Raw genomic sequence first — 22,285 nt, 5'->3', positions numbered from 1 at the left:
ACGAATTGAGTGAAACCGAAAATTCAACACACTTATACGAATTCATGGTGAACAATTTACATGTTCAAGACTCTTCACCAAGGAATTACCAAAACTCCACTTTTGTGGTCTGTACCAAGAAATCTCTTTTTCATTTGCGTGATCTTAATGAAATGTTCTAGGCCTAAGACGTTTCTTCCAAATAGATCCAAATTTCTTTATGAGATTTCAAAGTGAATCCATGTCACTTAAAATAATTCTAAAACTTACTTTTTCAATTTACTACACACGAAAAACTAGTACTCCATTCGAACCTTCGGACTTATATCAAGTTTGGTAGTTTTGTTGGAGATAAAAGCACCCAATAAAACCTTTAAAATATGCCTTTCATTGTTTCTTAATAAACAGGTGATCGTAATTCAACGGGGAACCACACCGAAAATTCTTAGTCTCTCTTGAATTCAAAGGAAGAGATCTTTCCTTGGGATCCACTGTTTTGTGTCTTAAGCAAGACAACACTAAAATCCCACACAAATATATTGTTTTATTTCTTTATCATTGGCACACTCTCACACAAAGATCTTTGTGATCTTCCAAAAGTTTGGTTCGTGACACTCACATTTATTTTCAGTTTCACAGTTTAGCTCAAGTTTACTTAAACGTGAACGTTCGTATCTACATGCGTAAGGCAGTACATTACTTTACTGCGAAAGGAAGAAACTGAAGTGGCAATTCTAATGGATAAGATTTCAAATGGTCGCGTGAAAATTTGAACCGAAGCCTGGTTTTCCGCCGTTTGACATCTTTTTCTGACGCAACAGTTGTCACATCGCGTCTTTTCAGGTGACGTTTCAGTAATCGATACACCAAACATCCGAATTTCTCTCTTCGATCAAATCGTATAAAAGGTTTTCGGAGATTCAACACTTACTATGACATTCAAAAATCCTCACAAAATTCCGACAATTAAACCTCTCTATTGTTCATCTTCTATCAGAAATCAAAAATGGCAGGTTCCTATGAAAACCCTTTTGTTCAAGATCATTCTGCACAGTCAACGCTTCTTGGTATCAAGCCAAATCAAAACTTGATTTTGGATCTTGATCCTCTCAAATACGACAGCTACATGCTACCCATTGTCGAGTGTCTGAAATATTCCTATGTGGTTAAATCTTTGACAACATTTGAGATTATTCTGATGTCTTTCCTATCAAAGGCTTACTCGTCAACTTGCTACATCAAGGAAGAACAAAGAATCACCTTCGAAGTTCACAACAAGACAACCTCAATCACCAAGTCCTGATTTTGCTCTTTCCTAGGGCTTGCTCAGACTGATGATATGGTAGATCCTGACTCCATCACAATCGCCGTTGTCATGGAGATATTCTAACAAATGGGCTACAAAGAGATCATAACTACCATCTTAAAGTTCAGGAAACCCAATCTGCCGCCTCAATGGAATAGGCTTTTTACCCTATTATTCAAGAGCTTTTTCTGAGCATGTAACTGGATCTGATTGTGCCAGTAAACTATTCATGACCATCATGTATGGGATCTACACGGGGGTCAACATCGATTTTGGGGCTGTTCTTTCTGCTCAGTTAGTCCAAAGTCCCCATTCTACAAATCGACATAGTGAAATTTCCTGTGCACGATTCTGGACGATCGTTGTCGAACTGGAAATTGAGAAGCTTCAAATTCTGGTGATGCAAGATTCATTTATTTATGTTATCTCAATCTTTCACACTACGAATTTCATCATTGCTGAAAACTCCAAGTTCTTGTTCATTGGTTTCATTCCTGAAGCCATGTTTCGGGTTGTTCCTGCTGTGAGCAAGATTCTTGAGGCTTACATGAAACTTTCGGTTTCAGGCTTTTTCCCTTTAGTTGATAAGAAGCGAGCAGTAGTGGAAGCGGATGATAAGCCTAAGAAAGGAGGAAAGAAGAAAGTTGTGAAAGAAGGTACTTCAACAACAGTTGTAACCCCCAAGAAACAAAAGACACAAGTTGGCTCATATACACCAGCTCCTCCTCCAACCAAGAGGCAAATGATAAAAAAGGAAGCTCGCAAGCCTAGATCTCGAACTCCCAGTGAAATCGGATGTTCGCAATCTGATACTCAGTCATACGTTCACATTGAAGTGGATGAGCCTATCCAAACCAAAGACACTGCTGGAACTTCAAATCCTGAGGTTTCGCATCCTATTTCTATAAACCAAGAGGTAACCTTTCATACTCTTGTCTCAGTTCCTATTACGGATGAATTCTTTGATAATGTCTCAATTCCCTCTCCTACGACTACTATTTCAACACCAATTTCCATTGCCCCATGCCCACCTGTCTCGTTAGGTTTTTCGCAACCCCCACCCATTTTCACCGATTCTACCACCAAACCAACAACAACTATTGAGCCACCTATTTTAATCAACGCATCTGATACGGGGGCAGGAGCTTCAGTTTTAGACATTGGTCATTCCTCACCAACTATTTCCCCTCTTCACCAAAATGGCCAAGATATGATTTTCGGTGATGATGATGACTTCGCAAGATTCACCTACAGTCTATTCAACATCAGGAGTGAAAGTGATGATGACGCTCCCGTCACGAGAAGCCAACTCAAGGCAATACACGAAACACTGGACTCGCTGCTTCACGCTACAAAGACATCTTCAACCGATGATTATTCTCAAGCAAAAATCAAATCCATTCTTGAGACCCTTACAAATGAGCACTCTACCAACCATGAAAATATGAACAAGGCGGTAGATGCTTCTGCTATAGTCTGCAACAACATGACCGAAAAACTCGATAAACTAATTAATGATGCACAAGTATTTATGGAGAAGTTCCAAAGCTCCATTGAGTCCAACACTACAAAGGCTAATGAAGTCATTTCTAGCCTGGGCTCAACATTTAAAACTGAGAAGGCGAAACTACAAGAGGTCCGCACCGGTCTTAAATCTGACCATAATGAGTTCCAGTCATCCATCTCCATGCAAATCACTAAGCTTCAAAATGATGAAGCTATGCAGAGCAAAATAATGGATGCTCTTGCCGTCATGACTGAAAAGGTGAAAGTATTGATAGTCGAACTTGAAAATGTTGAGAAATAAGTCAATGATTTGTTATCTAAGAAAGCTGCTATGAAAAGCTATATCGCAGACGTCACTGGGAGGCTTTCGGAAATCATTAAGACTCATGACTCAATGATCACGATTACGGTAAAGAAGCATCTTGCTAAAAAACTAAGGTCCGTCTTCGCCATGCTTCATAGACCGGAAGGTGTTCCGGAATCTAGCTCCATTTTGAAACAAGGGGGAGAAAGTGTGTCACAATCCAAGAAGGAAGACCCCAAACCTTCAATCAAGCACACTATCAAAAGTGAATATGAGCCTAAAGGCAAAGAAAAACTTTTCAGTTAAGAACCCATTGTCGACAACAGCGAAGATGAAGAGCTTGATTAAAACGAGCTCAAAAGAAAAAAGGCACGAGATACTAAAATGGATGAACATCAAAGAATAATTTGAGAGGCTGAAGGGAAAGAGATAGCAGAACGTGAAGCTCATGTCACTTCGGAAAGCCGAAAGCATTTATTTCCAGAGTGGACTTGCAAGTCTCGAACTTTCCTACGAATCAATCGGATTCACTTTGATGGTGCAAAATCCCAATCAAGTGAATGATGCAAGATATAAGATGAACAGGAACACGATAATTGATCTTCAATGCACACGATATATTGATTAATCGTCCGGTACACAAGATTTCCATTACACACTGTTTTCTCTTGTTTTCTCGTGTTTTCTCTCTAGATCACATCCTATGCATATGGAAGCCCCCAAGAACGTCCAACTCCCTATAAAAGGAATAAATAATACTATTTATACCTAGACCTAATAACCAAGCTTAAGCCCAAAACTCAAACAAAACAATATAAGGCCTAACCGAAATCAGATGCAATTTCGGTCCAATCAACACCAAAACATGGTGTTTTCTGTCCTATACTAAGAGCTCTAATAGCTTAAAAAAAGCAAAGTATAAACCACAATTTATGACTTAACAATCTCCCCCTTGGTTTATAGCTTTCTTTTCTTATGATCTAACAATCTCCTCCTTTGATTGTAGCTTTTCTGTTCTTTTAAATCTACGCTTTGTTCCTGGCTTTAGCTTTTGTCTTCGATTTCTTCTCAGCTTCAAGATGAACATATGAATCCTCATGAATAACTTCATCTTTAGTACTTGGGATTTTCTTCAAAATTTTACTTTGAACGCACATTGGTTGTAGAGGCTTCTTGTGAGGATTCTTGAAAATCAGCACTTGCACCTTTGAGAATCTTCAGAGAAAATAACAGAGATACTGATGCTTCTGGATCATTTTAGCAAGTTCATAGATAGCAGCAAAGTGATTGTGGAGGTTTCAATGCAACTTGTCACATACCTTCAATTATAGATTCACCTTGCTTCTGGGGTTGAAAAAATAAATGTTGAAAAATAATATTCACTTCATGTTCCTTCGAATGAGAATTCTTTAATGATTGTCGTTGCGCCTTAAAAAGTAAGAAATTACTAAAAAGTACATGTGGATCACAAAGCCATAAAGACCATTCTCACCACAGTTGTTCAAGGACCCAGCCTTGGCTAAGAATAAGACAAATTGCAGTATCCATGTGAGCCTAGAGCCATGACATCTTCAATTTCTCATGGAAGTAGTGTGAAGTGTAATGACTGTTAATTCCTTTCCACGTATCTTCTCCTTACTCAGAATACTTCAATACGGTCTCCTTGAATCTCTTCTTCTTTTGAACTCGCATTTCAAGACAAACAAAATTTGAGATAAAAAATAAAAGTAAAAATAAACTTAGCACACATTAAAGATAACTAAGAAATAAAAATAAAATTAATATTACACTAACAATAATATATATATATATATATATATATATATATATATATATATATATATATATATATATATATATTGAAAAATAAATAAAACATAAATAAACATTTTTTTTTAATTTTATGATTTTTATATTTTTGTTTAAATTCTTTTAATTCTCCCCCAGAATTTGTACATAGAGGAAAAATATGAAAAATTTAACAGAAACAAAAAATAAGATACAAAATGTACAAAACATAAACTATTGGGATCAAAGTTGTCAAGCAATTCAATAACGTTTATCAGCACACACCTGCATGATTAGCTCTGGTCAATCACAAATATTGTGGTCTACTTAAACACAAAGTTGATTAACAATTTGGACAGATTATAAGTGACAAGACATTGTGATTATATTCCTAAACAATATTCCTAAATAGAACTTTTTAACTAGCGACGACCAAGGATATTGTTATCTATTTAATTTCAGCAGCGAGATCTACAGACATCCTTTTAAATGGTTCAATTTTAGATGAACTAGAACGTGTTCCCCACTTGCCGACATACCCTGGCAATCAAGGACTTCCAAAGAACTCCTTACTTTAGGTGAGTAGACAATACTTAAGAGAGAAGCCAGACTTAGAAATGCATATGTTGTGCCCTAGGTCGGATCGCTTCCAATCACGCAAAGGGGACAACATGTGACTAACACAGATAGAGGGCTTGAGAGGTAAAATGTTACATATGTTGTGTTCCATGTGATATTTATTCCAATCACGTAGAGGAGACAACATATGACTAAAAGATAGAAAGAGTTGCATAGCTAAGAAGATGCAAAGAAATAGAGTTGCATATATTGCATTCTAGGTCGGATCTTCTGATCACCCAAAGGAGGCAACATATAACTGACAGATAGAAAGCAAGAATACAATTTCCTACAGACCTACATTATCAGAACCCCACAACCACCCTATCAGTACCCGAATTAAGGAATTAAATCCATACATCGATAAAGTATTAAGCTACACTTCTAAATAAATATGACTTTAATGTATATCGCAGGCTCCCTTGTTTATCTCACTGCTCAATCAATCCAAGTGTCATATGGTCATTGAAAATAAAATTGTCTTAGTCCAGATAAGTTAACAGTGTCTAGTCTATTCACTTTCAGCTGTGTCTAGTCCTTTTGAATCCTTCGTGCCTACCAGCACATTAAACACAGAGTCTCAACAATTTGGCTTTAGTGCATTACACCCCTCTCATATTTCCCTTTAGCACTAGGCTTCATATCACTTTTCAAAAATACTTACGAAAGAAAACATATTTTTGTATTTTTATTTTTATAATTAATTTTTTATTTTGATTTCTCCAACTTAATTTGTGGATGGAGAAGAAAGGAAACAAAATAAATGCGCAAATAAAAAAATTATCTTCAAAACGAATCATTTTAAGAAAAACTTAGAAGTATCAAGAAGAAAACTCAAACCATAATTCACCAATTGAAGTTGCATCCAGATAATATGATAACAACAATACATTCAACCTTAGTTGTGTTTCAATTGCGGAACAGATCCAAAAATTCTTCACATCATTAAGTACAATCCTAATTTGTGATCCTTTTCTTTCTTCCTTTCCCGTAAAGAACACATACCCTCAATTTAAGTTTTGAATGTTGTATAGTTGAGAGATGTCCGCTACCATATGGTTGCCACTATCAACAGACCGAAGTCTGATGATATTCCTCCATAGCTGACCGGACACAGAGTGCGGGATTAGTTGGTCTTTGGAACCCAGTCCATTTTGAAATTGGTTTGACCTTTATCATCTACGCAAGATACCCTCTCCCATGACATATCATGTTTATCAGACACAAAAGACGATGAAATGTCAGAATTATTAGATGATTTGGGAGTATGAACCTTGGTATCCATCTGTTGTCGGGTTTAACCCATTTCTTGTTTGATTGGATGGATTCCTTATCACCTGCTTTGGAAGTTGAGCCTGATCGTCGAGATGACTTTGAATTAACTTCTCTTTGTTTAACTGAACCATCTCTTAAATATGGCTTCATGTCCTTAGGATATTGATTCATGGCCTTTTTTGTGTTCAAGTCACTATTGCGTGAACGTGACCTCGAAGGGTTTCTTTTGGAATATCTCCCTCTCTGCGCATTCTCCCAACCTTGTTTGTAGTAGGGAACATACGCACGATTTTGATAGTTCATGGCAATGTGTCCAAGTATTCCATAAGGGAAACATGTATATTTCTTCATGTAGAAGTTGTTTATGCCGGTCCGTGGAAAGATGCCCATGCCCTGCCTTTGATTGTTCCCACACGCACACTTACATCAAGCAGTCTGTTTCGCTTGTTTTGGTGACCTATACTTACCAACAACAGGTTTATCAGAAGTAACTATATTAGAAGCAATAGATTTAGAGTTCAAGGATACATTGGTTTGGCAATCAACATAATCAACAGAACTAGAATTATTTATGTTCTCCTTGTTCTCGTCTTCCACTGATTTACCATCACATGAAGTGGAAGCATCAGTATCATTCACCTCAACATTCTCAATTTGACCTGATTGTTCAGTTTTAACTGAAGCTGGTATAGGGGCGGGCTAAACTAAACAGGTGTCACTTCCTTGTTAGTTTCAAGGGTTGGGGCATAATTATCATTGAAGGGAGGTGGAACACTGTGATACCCTAGACCCTTATTATGATTATCTTTAAATTTTAACTTCTTTTCAATCCTGGACTCAACTTTCGTACTTGACACATCAATCCTTTTAAAATTAAAGTCTGCATTTTCAAACTTATTTTTCAACATGACGGTAGTTTGAGTGGAAATCTCTACTTGAGCATAATTATATTGTTCATATTTAATACTATATTCTTCCTTGATTCTTTTAAGGTCATTGGTTTGGGTCTCCAATTCTTGTTTTAAGGGTTTTAGAGCCTTCCTGAGAGTGTATCCTTCATATTTAAGGTCCTCAATTTCCCTATTTAGTAAATCATGTTGATCAAAATAAAGTTTAATTATAGCTTCATAGGACCGAGAACATGAAGTTTCATTAACCTTGGTGATTGACGAACTCATTATTAACCAAAAAGAAAATTTTACCAAAAATAGAACAGATTGTGAAACCCAAAATAAAAATCTTTGACTTGAAGCCTCGAAAGTCAAACTTGAAAAGTCAAACTTCAAAATCAAACTTGAAAAGTCAAACTTGAAAGTTAAACTTCAAAAGTCAAATCTAAAAGTCTCAATTGAAAGTCTAATTTAAAGGTCAAATGTGAAAACTTGAAAGTCAAAGGTCAAATTTGAAAGTCAAAAGTCAACTTTGAAAGTCAAAGGTGAAAGTTAATCCTTTTGACAAAAAAATTAACCTTCATTGAAAAACAAAAGTTTCTAGACCAAAAAAAAAGTTTTAATACTAAAAACGAGAGAATTTTGATATAAAAACGAGGATATTTTATCGAATACGAAGGTATTTGACCAAAAACGAGGGTATTAGACCAAAAACGAGACATTTGGACCAAAAATTAGTCAAAAACAAATTCAAAACACCAAGAATTTCCAAGAAAAACTCTTAAAAATATCTTGAAATGACCTGATTGCTACCGACCCTTGCTCTGATACCACTTGTATGTCCCAAATTCTCGTACGAATCAATCAGATTCACTTTGATGGTGCCGAATCCCAATCAAGTGAATGATGCATGATATAAGATGAATAAGAACAAGATAATTGATCTTCAATGCACACGATATATTGATTAATCATCCGGTACACAATATTCCGATTAAACACTGTTTTCTCTTGTTCTCTCTAGATCACGTCCTATGCATATGGCAGTCCCCAAGAACGTCCAACTCACTATACATGGCATAAATAACACTATTTATACCTACACCTAATAACTAATCCCAAGTCCAAAACTTAAACAAAATAATATAAGGCCTAACCGAAATCACATGCGATTTTGGTCCAATCAACACTAAAACTTGGTATTTTCTGTCCTATACCAATAACTCTTAAAGCTTAAGAAAAAGAAAGTATAAACCACCATTTATGACCTAACAATTTCCCCCTTGGTTTATAGCTTTCTTTTCTTATGATCTATCAATCTCCTCCATTGATTGTAGCTTTTTTATTCTTTTAAATCTTCGCATTGTTCCTCGCTTCAGCTTTTGTCTTTGATTTCATCACGGCATCAAGATGAGCATATGACTCTTCATGAATAACTTCATCTTTAGTAGTTGGGCTTTCCGTCAAATTTTTACTTTGAACGCACATTAGGTATAGAGGCTTCTTGTAACAATTCTTGAAAATCAGCACTAGCAGCTTTGAGACTCTTCAGAGAAAATAACGAAGATACCGATTCTTCTGGATCATTTCAGCAATTTCATAGATAGTAGCAAATTGATTGAGGAGGCTTCAATGCAACTTGTCACATAACTTCAACTACAGGTTCACCTTGCTTCAGGGGTTGAAAAGTTGAATGTTGAAGAATAATATTCACTTCTTGTTCCTTCGAATGATAATTCTTTAATGATCACCGTTGCACCTTGAAGAGTAACAAATAACTAAAAAGTCCCTGTGGATCACAGACTCATAAAGACCCTTCTCACCACAATTGTTCAACGACCTAGCCTTGTCTCAGAATGAGACTAATTGCAGTATCTGTGTGAGCCTGAAGCCTTGACATCTTCAATTTCTCGTGGAAGTAGTGTGAAGTGTAATTGTTGGGCTTATAATGTTGCATCTTGGGCGCGTGCCTATTAGCCCAGTTTTGTAGCCGGTTTGGGCCTATCCAACCGTGCATTATTTTATTCTAGGGTTTTAGTATTTAAGGTGCATGCATGCATCCTTAGTAGGTAACGCTTTAATTATTTTCTCATAAAAGTATTGTAAACCCTAGCTCGCCTCTAAAGAGGAAGTTCTTTATCGAGCTCTGCTAAGGCGTGACTACATTTGAATCATAAGCTTCATATTGATTCTATATTGTGTTCTTAGTCGTATTGTGATTGAATTGTTTGTTCTTTGTTAATATATTTGTGAAAGATCTAAACAATCTAGAGATTTATTCTCATCAATTGGTATCAGAGCAGGAGGCTGTGTAATTCATACACATCTTTTCTGTTGAAGAAACTATTAGGGTTTTTCCGCATTAATTGATATTAATTGAGCCGTTATTCCAAATTGTCGTATCACATTAATTGTCGATCTTGCCCTAACGATAAATTAGAAGTCTGATCTTAAACATGTTATCGATCAAACATCATCACAATGTCTATGGACGATTCTCAATCCAATCCAATCAACATCTCCAAAAGTATTGGATCAACAAAAAGGATTCCAATCTTATACACTCAGGATTCTGAAGTATGGACGCACCACTTCGAAGATTATGTAATCGGCTCAGAGGATAATGGGTACTTGATCTGGGAAGCAATCACAGTTGGTCCGTTTGCTCACTCAAGCACTTCAAAGATTGTCAAAACTCAAAAGGAGTACAATCAGCTCGTGAATGATATGAAAGACATTCCTCAAGACGAGAAAGAGAAGTTCCAGTGCACACATCAAAGCCTTAAGAATGATTAGGTTTGCTTTACAATGGGACACGTTTCGATTGGTGAGTTCATGTGCTACAACAAAAGAGATATGGGATAGGTTAAAGGAATTATATTCTACTGATGAAGATCTGGAACATTCAAACAGAAGCACGAAGAGAAAATCATTCAGGACTTTGATCGGTTTAATCATCTTCTCAATAAGATGATAAAGCACGGGATAAAAAGTAAGGTTATTGAGCAGAAGGTTACCTTCATGAACGGTCTTAGACCCAAATGGATGGCGGTTGTATCCACAGTGAAGGCACACGAACAGTTCAAATCATAGTCTCTGGCGAAACTGGTGGGAATTCTAAAATCACATGAAAGTGCAGTATCAAAGGAAACGAATGTAGTTTCCAGCTTGGGTTCGTTAGCTCTTATCTCCAAAGGAAAAAGTTTTGTTGAAGAAAAAGAAGAATTAGATCTTGCTGACTATGATCTAACTGGTGAAGAGTATGCCCTGATGGTTTCCAATCCAAGAAAGTTCATCAATAGAAACTTCCCAACCAACAAGAACCGAAACTGGCAGGGAAGTTATAGTTCTAAAAAAGTGAAGGAGGAACCGAAGATGGGTTCAAAGTCAGAAGAATCCAACAAGGAGACAAATATTGGTAGTGACTCAGGTTTTGAGTGCCATTGTTGTGGAGGCAAGAATCACTTTGCCAAAGACTGCATGCTGAAGAAAAAATCTGAAAGAATTGATGAAGACGATGAGGAAGCGAACCTCCTGAGACGACTGGAGGAGATAAAGAAAAAGAAATCAGCAACTAACAAGAACACCATGAATGCTTTGATTGTACAGGATACAGGTGATAATGATAAATTTGGTGGAGTGCAGGTGTGGTCCACAAATTCAGAGGACGAAGAAGTGAGAAAGCCGACTCGTGGAAAGGCTATGTTGGTGAAAGAAGAAAATGTTGCGGGAAGATGTTTGATGGTGACGGAAGGTGTATCACAGATGCGAGGATACACAACAGATGGTGGGCTAGAAGATGAGAAGGAGCGACTGGACAGGTGTTTCACTGCGAAACCTGTCAGTGCACAGATCAACGAATGTCATGAGTAGATCAAGATGGTACAAAATATTCTTACTTCTCTGAAAATTCCTATTACCAACTATGAAAAGGAACTGAATAGCTTAAAATCTAAATTTTCTAGTTTAAGTAGTAGTCTTACCCAAACTCGTGTCACAAACTCTAAACTGACTAATCAAATTAGCAGGACATCGTCAAAGAGTGAGGAGAGGAGGATCTGGATTGAGCAGAAGGAGAAAGAATTAATTAGGACTAGGGATGAGTCAATTTATTTGCAACGAGACAATCTTAAGCTTTTAAAACAAAGAAACTTTTTTTGTTTGATTGCGAAAAGATTATATTTTAATATCACTCAGTTACATATCAATTGTGAAATAGGAAAGAAGATACATCGCATGATTTCACCCTTCCTTGAGTTAAAGGAGCATGAAGTCGATGCCGAAGCTTACAACTGTGAAAATGTTGTATCTTCTGACGAAATCTCTCCTGCCTACAAAATTGGTCTTGACAAAATAGAGTCCTACATAAAGTGAAAAGACCATAAGGACTTGCTCAAAAATCTGTTAGATGAAAATGATAAATCGAAACTAAGAACCAAAACTGTACAGAAATCTAACTCGTTGAATGCATAATTAAGTTCAGAAAATAAAATTGATGTTGAAAATGCATTTGAACTTAATGAGGATGATGACATGAGTGAAATCTCTATAGAGGACGTGGTGGACTATTTTGAATTTTTCAAAAGCGAACCCGAACCTAACAAAAATCTGATTTCTAAAAACTTCGTTGAGTTCGCTCGCTCATCGATAGACAAGACCAAAGTTCTCAAGGAAAAAGTTGTTGTATATCAAAAGGTTCAAACCACTCCAAATCAAGTTTACACAGTTCAAGGAGTCAAACCACAATGAACAGTCGAACTGACAACATTGGTAGAAGAAGATAATGCTAATGGTTGTGATGAATTTTTTTGGTCAGCACCTATAGATAATGCTGATGAAACAAAAGGTTTATCTCAGAAAACCTCATGGAGAGTGAAGGATAGATATGTGGCAGAACCACTCAATGAACCTACAAGATAAGATGTACCAAGCACAAGCGGCACCAAAACATCTTCGGGCGAACCAGTGACAACGTCCAGTGAGACGTGTTCGTCAAAGAGAAAAATACATGCTCAAGTACCGAAGAAGAAGGCCAATATTCATAAAAATCCAAAACAGGTGGCAGAACGAAAACACCAACGCAACCTGAGATACAAGAAGAATCTCAGAAAGAAAATAGTTTTGGGGATCCCAGAATCCTCATTACGCAAGGTATGAAAAGAAACATAAGTCACGAGGAGAACCAAGAAGAAACCAAAAGGAAGGTTTCGGTCCTCGACATGAAGGCAACCGAAATGAGGGTTTCGGTCCTCAGCATGTAAGCAACCGAAAGAAAGGTTTCGGTCCTCAACATAATAGCAGCCGAAAGGAGGGTTTCGGTCCTCAGCATGTAAGCAACCGAAAGAAAGGTTTCGGTCCTCAACATAATAGCAGCCGAAAGGATGGGTTCTGACCCAGGTTCAATCAGAAGAACCGAAGGGAAGAATGTTTTCACTCTCAACCTAGGAAGAACAATAATCGACAATCTAATATTACTTCTAAACCTTATTCTTCTCATTCTTCTAAAGATTCAAAATGGAAAGGAAAGTTCCTTCCAGAAGACGATAGATGCCCAAAAGAGACCCAAAAGAATGCAGACGTCAAAACTACAAACCCTACGTCTAAATCAAATGAGTCTAAGTCAAACAAAATCAAAGTTTTTACAATAAAAAGAAAAGATGAAACAACTCTAATAGAAAGAACTTATCTTGTTGATGTTTCTCTTACTATTCCCTGTCCTGTAAAAGGCTCACAAGGACCCAAGAAACTTTGGGTTCCTAAATTTGCTTGACATTTTGCAGGTTATTCGTGACGAGCAGTTTGACGAAGAGTGGTACATTGATAGTGGTTGCTCGCGTCACATGACAGGAAGAAGGGAAGAACTGAGGGAGTTTTGGTCTCTCAAGGATGGTGGAACGATGAAGTATGGCAATAATTCATTTGGTACTATCAAAGGCTATGGAATGATTACAAATGGCGACTTCTCAATCAGAAAAGTTGCATACGTTGAAGGATTGTTGCACAACCTCATCAGTGTCTCACAGCTGGTAGTAGTGACCGGTTTGAAGGTCTACTTTGATGACGAAGGCTCAGAGATTGTCTAAAAGAAGTCAAATAATATTCTGCTGAAGTCGAAGCAAAAAAGGAAATGTACCCTTTAAATCTCAATCCAATTCGAGGGAAACCAGCAGTTTGCTTGCTAACGAAGGCACACTCAGACAAGAGCTGGTTATGGCATCGAAGGCTCTCTCATCTCAATTTCAAAGATATCAACAAGCTGGTACTTGGTGATCACGTTCGAGGTCTTCCAGTTCTCAAATTTGACAAAAAACATCTATGTGCAGCTTGTGAAATGGGAAAGCAAAGTCGACAAAGTCATCCTTCAATTATCAACACAAAGGTGATAGAACCATTGGAGCTGTTACATATTGATCTATGTGGTCCTTACTCTATTGAAAGCATTGGTGGAAACAAATACATTCTTGTCATCGTAGATGACTTCTCTTGCTTCACATGGGTACTTTTCTTGAAAAAAAAATCAGAGGCAACTCCCAAACTCAAACTCTTCATAAAGCAAGTGGAGGTTCAACTACGAAAAGTGGTTCGTAACGTGAGAAGCGACAATGGATTGGAATTTAAGAACAAGGATTTCGAAGATTTTCTAGCTGAGAAGGGAATGACTCACAATTTCTCTCCATATACTCCACAACAGAATGGAATCGTCGAAAGGCGAAATCGTTCTCTGTGCGAAGCGGCTCGAACTATGCTGAGCTTCGCTTCCTTGACTTTATATTTTTGAGCTGATGCTATTGCTGCTGCTTGTTACACGCAGAATAGATCGTATCTAAACAAGTGATTCTCAATCACTCCTTCCGAGATCTTGAACAACCGTAAGCCAAATGTGAGGTTCTTCCACGTTTTCGGTTCAAGATGCTTCGTTTTCAACTCAAAGGAGAATATAAACAAATTTGATTCTAAGGCCGATGAAGGGATTTTTCTGGGCTACTCCTTGAACTCTAAGGTGTATAGTGTTCTGAATAAACGCTCAAAGAAGATTGAAGAGACATACTATGTCACTTTCGATGATAGTTATGTCAAGAGGTTGAAGACAACTGAAGGTGCAATGCAGGATATCTTTCCAAAGTCTAGTCAAGTCACTGTGCCTACTTCAAATCTTTTTGAACAATATAAGCTTCTCTTTGATGAACTAGAAAAAACTATTGATTCTGAATCCAAGGCTGAAGATAACAGAGTCGACAGTTTGAAGCAAATTATTGATGATGCTATACAGAAGATGGCAGCTGAACAACCAAAGGCAACTGAAAGGCCTGACTCAAGCGAACCTTCTGGAAACTGTTCTTTTGTCCAGGGGAAGGGTTCGTCTCTACCAAATAATCAGGGTTCATCATTTCAGGGGGAGAATTCGCCGTCGCAATCATCTAGCTCAGCCGAAAGTCCAATCGAAGGGGAGCGTTCTGATCCATAAATTGAACTCGTGTCATCATTCAAGGGGGAGAATACGAATGTCAATGATGATGATACACAATTAGAATTGGTAAAAGAAGTCAATGCAGAACTGGATCCCTCTTATGCTCCAAATTACCCTCCTCTCATTAAATGGACCAAAGACCATCCTCAAAGTAAAATCATTGGGGGATCTTCAGAAAAGGTATTAAATCGATCACAGCTGAAAGCGAAACAAGATGCACTATTCTCTCAAGTAGAATTTTTCATGTTCAACTCTTTCATCTCCAAAGTTGAACCGAAGATGGTGAATTCAGCTATTGATCATTCTGATTGGGTTCAAGCCATGCAAGACGAGCTGAACGAGTTTGAAAGAAACAAAGTATGGCGTCTAATTCCAAATTGAAAGGATGCTTCGATTGTCAGTCTCAAATGGGTATTCAGAAATGAGATGGATAAGGAAGGGAATGTGATTCGCAACAAGGCCCGGTTGCTGGTGAAAGGATACTGTCAAGAGGAAGGTATAGATTATGAAGAGACCTTCGCTCCAGTTGCAAGATTAGAGTCTATTCAAATCTTTCTTGCTTTTGCTGCACACAAGAACTTTGAGGTCTATCAAATGGACGTAAAGTGTGCCTTTCTCAATGGAAAACTTGAAGAAACTGTCTACGTAGAGCAACCACCAGGCTTCGTGAATGAAAAGCATCCAGATCACTGCTATATTTTGGATGAAGCAGTCTATGGCCTGAAGTAGGCTCCCAGAGCATGGTATGAAACTCTCACTCGATTCGGTTGACACAACCTTCTTTCGTAAGAAAGAGGGTAACCACCTTATGATACTCCAAATTTTTGTTGATGACATCATCTTCGGCTCCACAAATCCAAGCCTAACAGCAAAATTCAGGAAGTTGATGGAAACTAAATTTGAGATGAGCTCAATGGGTCCAATTATCTTTTTCCTTGGCTTAAATATTAGACAGGGACCTGAAGACATTTTTATCAATCAGGAGGCATATACAAAGACATTGATTGCCAAGTTTGGCATGATGGGAGACTCCAAAGTGAAAGTCCCAATGGCTTTTGGAACTAAGCTTACTCCATCATTAGAGAAGCCAGCTGCTGACATGACGCTTTATCGTCAGATCATTGGGTTACTGATGTATCTCACAGCCAGCAGGCCAGACATCATTTTCTCAGTATGCTATTGTGCCCGATTCCATGCTAACCCTCGTGAACCACACATGCTAGCAGTAAAGAACATCTTTTGCTATCTGAATCAAATTTCCTCTCTCGGTCTATGGTATCCAGCCAACTCAGGTTTCTTTGTCCAAGCATTCTCAGATGCTGACTTAGGGGTTTGTTGAATGGATCGTAAAAGCACTACTGTAGGATGCCAATTTCGTGATGGTAAATTGGTTAGCTGGAAATCAAAGAAACAAACCTGTGTTTCTCTCTCAACGGCTGAAGCTGAATATATAGTCGCCGCCTCATGCACATCTCAGGTTGTTTCGATACAGAGTCAGCTTAGGGACTATGGGTTGAATATGAAGAAAATCCCACTATATTGCGACTCTGAATGTGCAATTAGGATTTTTCATAACCCAGTGCAACACTCGAAGACAAAGCACATAGCATTTCCGTATCACTTCATCAAAGATCATGTGGATGATGGTAACGTAGAAATTCATTTCGTTAGAACCACTGATCAATTAGCAGATATATTCACTAAAGCTTTACCTGAAGCAAGTTTCAATAAGATCTTACAAGGCCTAGAAATGATGGAAGCAGAATCAGTACCAAAATCGCCTTCGCTTCACTAAAGGTAAGAAGCGAAATAGAGCGAACGCTCGGTCTATTTTGAGTTCGGTCCTTCTGAATTCATTCGCTTCCTTCTCATTAAAAGGGATTTCAGTTGTATTCATTTGTATACTCTTTTCCATATTAATTTTTATGTTTTTCTTTTCATTTTTTTATTTTCATAAAATCCAAAAATATTTTTCTTTTTGTTTTGTTAAACATTTTTCTCAAAATACAAAAATATCGTTCCTTTTATTTCATTTTTCTCATGATTTTCTTTGTATAAATGCTACTCTCGATGGTGAAGCTCAAGTAGGTATAAATTCTTTTCTATGAATTAGTTAAGTGTCCCTAGATGCATGCTGATGCATGTTGACCAAAGCGTCAACAGATTTTCAGTGAAGCCTTAATAATATGATATATACAAATCATGTTTTCCTAAACCGGGCTGTTACATTCACTTTAATCGTGAGCTACCTTACTCTTCTCATATTGAGTTTAGAGTTTTCTGCTTGGTCCTTCTTTTATAGCAGAGGTACATTTGCTTCCTAAACCACCTTCATCATTTTTCATCATTACACTTCATCTCACTAATGTAACCCTTGAGACTCTCAGCACTTACCACTGAGGTTTATGGATACACAAAAATTTGTGTCAATGATCTTAGTCTCGTGTCACTACGTACTAAGTGAAACCCACAATTCAAAACCCTTAATGCATTGATGGTGAACCATTACTATGATCTATCTCTCACAAATGAAATCTCTTTTATTTTGAGCGATCCTTCTAAAAATGTCTACCACAAAGACTATTCTTCCCCAAGGATCCAGTTATATATTTTTTAGATTTCTCAGTTTCAACACGTTACTAAATACATATCAAACCTACTTGTTCAATAGGCCACATTGGTCTCACAAGTACTTCATTCTCATTTGGTCTTATACGAAGTACCGAAATGTGAATTGAAGCGAAAGCCACCCTTACAAGCCTTATATCTAAAAGATGCCTTTCATTTCCTCTTAACAGGCACTTGATTGTATTCTAACGGTAAACCACCCAGACACTTTGAAGTCTCTCTTGACTTGAAATGAAGATATTCGTGCCCAGGATCTACTATTTCATGTCTTATTCGACATCACAATATCCCACAAACTTTGATTTATTTCTTTGTGATTCACACTCTATGCACGGAAATCTTTGATTTTCGAAAAGTATGGTTCTATATAATATGAGCTAATTTTTACAGCTTGGGTTCTAAAATTATTATGGTGATCGATAAGATAAAGATGACGACGGTTCATGTAGATTATGTGGGTGACATTTCGGATAAAGCACTTGGATGAGTCAGCAATTATCCAATCGTTTCGTCGATTTGAAAAAGGTACTTTCAATGGAAAGGCGCGTAAAAAGTGAAACGTCTTTTCTCTCTCCTACGTAATCATTGGGGTTGCCAACTGTCTACTCCCCATCATGTCAGGAAATGTTTCAAAAAAGGACGAGATTTTAGTCGGATCTTTCTCTCTCCTACTCTCACGTATATAAGGGTTTCTCACGATTCACTTTACTCTTTTACCATTCACAAATCTTCTAAAAGAAAAATGCGATTTCTTCAACTGTTCATCATCTTCTTCTCAAGCTTCATCAATGGCGAAATCATCTTCTGTTCAAGATACCTCTGTTCACTCAAACCTTCTGACCATTAAGCCACAACAAAACCTCATCATTGACCTTACACCGTTCTTCTATGAATCCTATATGATGTACGTGGTAGAATGCCTCAAATATTCTCCACTTGTCGATGCTCTTACAAAGGTGGAAGTGGTTCCCATGTCTTGCCTCTCTCATATCTATTCAACTGCGTATTATGAAAAGGTTGCTGAAGGGATTCACTTTGACATTCACAATGAGAAGACCTCGATTTCTAAGAATTGTTTATGTACCCTACTTGGTCTTGCTCACGAACCAACCCTGGTAAACCCTGACTCCATCACTACCGGTCAGCTGTTCTCGATGTTCTACCAAATGGGGTACACTCAAACTCTAACCACTATCACGAAGATCAAGAAGTCTTGCCTTCCCCCACAATGGAACGGCCTCTTTACTCTCTTGTTCAAAGGTCTTTCTGAGCGAAGCACTGGATCTGACGATGCAAGCAACTCCTTTATGACTATGCTTTATGGGTTGTACAATGGTGTAAATCTGGATTTTGGAGCGGTCATATGGCAATAACTTGTTCAGAGTTTATATTCTTCTTCTTTCCATTCTAAGATTTTTATGTGGCAGGTACTGGTCTTTTATCACAAAGTGGGCAATGGATCGTCTCCATGTTCCAATCATGGCGGACTCCCTTCTTTCATCTATCGCGACATTTCACACAACGAAGATCATCGTCACAGATGCTTCCAAGTTTTTAGTCATTGGATTGATTCCAGAAGCTATGTATGCTTGTGTGTCCGAGGGAAGTAACGTCATTCAAGAATACCAGAAGCTTCCTTCTTCAAGACTCAGGGAACTCACTCCTGCCATGATTCGCTCTATACAGGAAGCAGACAAGCCTGCAAAGAGAGGAATGAAACCAGAAAAACAAAAGGATGTGTGAGTAAGAAAACAAGCTAAGGGGCGTACCCTAAAGAAGCGAAAGTCAGACAAAACTGCTCCTTCACAACCCCAACAGAAGAAGCTCAAAAAGCCATCTCGGAGACATATTCTTCAATCCTCTAGTGACTCAGATTCTGAGTATGTTCCTCCAGGCAACAAACCTCCTATTCCTACCGAATCAAAGAGTGAAAGCTCTGACGAGGAGGCTTTGCCTCGTGGTGATACTTCACCTAGATCACCCACACCTTAGGTACATGTTCACTCCCCAATTCCTTCTTCTCCACCTGCTTCTATTCCAATTTCCTTACCAACAACTTTCCCAGTTATCACATCCCAACCTACCTCTACCATTCCTATTCCCACTCCTCTTTTCACTAAAGCAACCAAAACAACCACCACTGGAGTTCAAACCAACGTATCTGATACGGGGGTTCGGTCTTCAATCCCAGAAACAACCAAACCATTATCACCCACACCTTCAACCGAAACCAACACTGTCCTTAGGGGAGAGGACATGGAATTTGATTCCTTCTACAATAGCCCTTACCGTGTTCAGAGTTATGAACACGATGATGCTCCTCTTACCAAAAAGCATCTCAAGGAGTTGAATGCCAAACTCGATACTATCATGGCCTCCTCTTCCTCAAGCAATCCCAATTCTAAATTTGCTATTCAGAAAATGCTTGACACCTTTGTCAAAGCACATGAAACTTCCATCTCTCGTGCCACAGCAGCTGCTACAGCTTCAACTAAAGCTTACATAGACGCGACCAAAAAAGTCGATAAACTATTAGAAAATGCTAATATTTTTCTTGAGTCTTTATAGGGAGCAGCCGAGCTGAATGCTTCTAAAGTGACCAACTCAATCACCAATCTTGAAGAAGCATTTGCTGCTGAGAAGCAAAATTTTGTCAATCTTCGCCACGATATTCAGAAGGACAATGCTGCTCTTCTGTCTTCTCTCAATGAAAGTTTCACCAAACTTCAAGATGATCTAGCCATGGAGAACTCACTTATGGATGAGCTTGCTAGCAAGACTACTCAGCTCAAGACCAAGAATCTCCAACTTTCTCAGGCGAACAACGAGGTCAATCAACTTCGCTCTGAAAGAGTTGTCGTCAATAGTTGTGTCTCTGATGTCCATGCTATTCTCTTAAGCGTCTTGGAGGCTCATGACCCTATCCTGACTATTTCCGCTCGACACCGTCTTGTTGACAAATTCCGTCCTGCCCTTGGGATGTTGAGTCGCATTGAAGGTGTTTCCGAGGCGATGGTACCTCCGGAACAAGGGGGAGATGGACTCACATCTTCGTCTCAACCTCCTCCCAAGTATCAACCTCCTCCAACTTCACAGTCGGGTCCTAAGGATAAAGGCAAGGGTCCAATAGTGGAAGACAGTGATGATGAAGAGGAAATAATTGCTGAAGCTTTGAAGCGAAAGGCAAGGGAAAGGGAAATCGATCTCAACGCAAAATTGTAAAAGAAGCTAAAGAAAGAGAAAGAAGATTAAAGGAGGCTCAGGATCTCCTAGAAAGCAAGAAAACTCTTTTTCCCTTCTGGACGTTGGAGAAGCTACTCAAAGAAGCCATCGACTCTCCTAGCACTCATTGGCTTGAGCTAGTTGTGTCATTGGACTGTGCAAACACAAAAGACTCTCAATTTGACATGCCTATCACCAGAAAGGCGTTTATGTTTCACTGCTTTCTGCCCATTGCAGAAGTTCTTCATCCAGACCCGAAGGTTGATCGTGAGCTTATCAACTACTAATTGGAGTTCTCTCAACCACAATATATCACTTGGAACGCTCAGAAAATCATCACAGTTCGGGTCCATAAGCCTCAAGCAGCAAGAAAGTTCATCAACGTCAAGTTAAAAGTCACCAGAGGATCTGCCTTGTCTGAGCATACCTTCTCTCTTGCTGATCTGCCCAATCTTAATCCTCATGATTGGATTGTCCTGCACAACATTCTACTCGCTAACCCAGTTGAGTATGATCCAATTATTGATCATCTTTAAAGATTGTTAGTCTGCTATGTTCTGGAGGTAGCTAAGGTGGATCAAGAAGTCACTTCGGTTCTCAGGAAAAATCCCTCTGTTTTGCGTGTTGGTTCAGCAAGTGACGTCAACAAAATGAAGATGGAAAAGATTGATCCGGTCTTAAACTTTCTGATGTTCACCAAATAGGATGGTAAGAAATGTTGTTCGCTTTGATAGACAAACATCTCGTTACTACTTCGTTATTGGAGTATGTTCTGGGGATTATTCACATATGCAAGCAGAATAGTGAAAGCGACAAGAAGTACTTCACTGATATGATAACATGGCATATCCACTTTCGCCAAGTTCTTCTTGTAGTAATTCCATGCTTGTTCAAAGTTGTGAAGCGAACTTCTGCCAATCAACCGAAGTGAAGGTCTCGCCCCAATTGACGCAAATGGGGAGATTGTTGGGCTTATAATGTTGCGTCTTGGGCTTGTTCCTATTAGCCCAGTTTTGTAGCCGGTTCGGGCCTGTCCAGCCGTGCATTATTTTATTCTAGGGTTTTACTATTTAAGGTGCATGCATGCATCCTTAGTAGGTAACGCTTTAATTATTTTCTCATAAAAGTATTGTTAAACCCTAGCTCGCCTCTACAGTGGAAGTTCTTTATCGAGCTCTGCTGAGGCGTGACTACATTTTAATCATAAGCTTCATATTGATTCTATATTGTGTTCTTAGTCGTATTGTGATTGAATTGTTTGTTCTTTATTAATATACATGTGAAAGATCTAAACGATCTAG

This window comes from Lactuca serriola, chromosome 7 (genome assembly GCF_051521515.1).
Source record: "Lactuca serriola cultivar US96UC23 chromosome 7, Lser_US96UC23_V15, whole genome shotgun sequence".
Classification (NCBI taxonomy): domain Eukaryota; kingdom Viridiplantae; phylum Streptophyta; class Magnoliopsida; order Asterales; family Asteraceae; genus Lactuca; species Lactuca serriola.
The sequence above is the reverse complement of the archived record's forward strand: the minus strand, read 5'-3'. Positions refer to the sequence as shown.